General features: G+C 36.3%; 1 non-coding gene across 1 annotated transcript; it reads left to right on the plus strand.

The window, feature by feature from the left end:
* Positions 1 to 290: 290 nt before the first annotated feature.
* LOC113595695 (U2 spliceosomal RNA) lies at positions 291 to 480 on the plus strand. The gene has a single exon (XR_003416266.1). It is a non-coding gene; the product is annotated as a U2 spliceosomal RNA (small nuclear RNA).
* Positions 481 to 1,189: the final 709 nt, after the last annotated feature.

The following is a 1,189-nucleotide window of genomic DNA, read 5'->3' on the forward strand; positions in this document are numbered from 1 at the left end:
ATATACAGATCAATCAACATAAGAGTCAAGAAACATACAGATACTTATGGGGACAGTTTTGAGACATGAACACTTCAAATCAATGGTAAAGATGAATTGTCAATAAATTAGTCAGAGAGTTTTGGGGAGCCAAGCATCTAGGAAAAAAATACTCTGGATTACATCAAAACAAATTTTAGCCGATTAAGTATACTAAAGGGAAAAATGAGATAATGAAAATACTGGAAGGAAATATGGAAGAATTTTAAAAGCAGTCTCAGACTTGGGGACCTTTTAAAACCTGACATGATGTGGCTTCTCAGCCTTTTAGCTAAGATCAAGCATACTATTTGTTCTTATCAGTTTAATCTCTGGTATGTCCTCTATCCAAGGGCAGTATATCAAACGGATTTTTGGACCAGGAAATGGAATAGGAGCTTGCTCTGTCCACTCCACGCATCAATCTGGAATTGCAGTACCTCCAGTAATAGTGTACCCCCTCAGGGGAATAAAAAAATAAAACAAAATAAAGACTGATAAAACACACAAAAGCCATATAAGAAAAAAATCGATAGTTTTGCTACATAAAAATGTTAAATTTATGCTAATAAACTCAGGGAAATTATTTTCAACATATAAAAACAAAGGGCTAATTTCCATATTCACAAATATCTACAAATTGTTAAAAAAATGCCTTACAACTATATGGAAAAATGGGAAAATGGGCAAAAAACATAATCAATTCACCAAAAATACAAATGGTTTTAAAATAGGAAGATGTGAGGGGTGCCTGGGTGGCTCAGTCAGTTGAGTGTCCAACTTTGGCTCCTGTCACGGTCTCCTGGATCGTGAGTTCAAGCCCTGCATAAGGCTCTGTGCTGACAGCTCAGAGCCTGGAACCTGCTTCAGATTCTGTATCTCCCTCTCTCTCTGCCCCTCCCCCAGCCACTTGCGCGCGTGCGCGCTCTCTCTCTCTCTCTCTCTCACACACAAATATAAATAAACATTAAAAAAGTTTTTAAGTAATATAGGAAGATGTTGAAGTTTTACCCATATTAGGAGAAATGAAAGTTAAAATCACAATAAGAGTCTTTTTTTCACCCAATATATTGGAAAAGACCAAAAAAAATTGACAAAAAGCAATCTTGGAGAGAGTGTGGTGTTAATATAAATTGCTACATCCCTCTGAAGGACAATTTCAGCACTATTC

This window comes from Acinonyx jubatus, chromosome E4, assembly GCF_027475565.1.
Source record: "Acinonyx jubatus isolate Ajub_Pintada_27869175 chromosome E4, VMU_Ajub_asm_v1.0, whole genome shotgun sequence".
NCBI lineage: Eukaryota > Metazoa > Chordata > Mammalia > Carnivora > Felidae > Acinonyx > Acinonyx jubatus.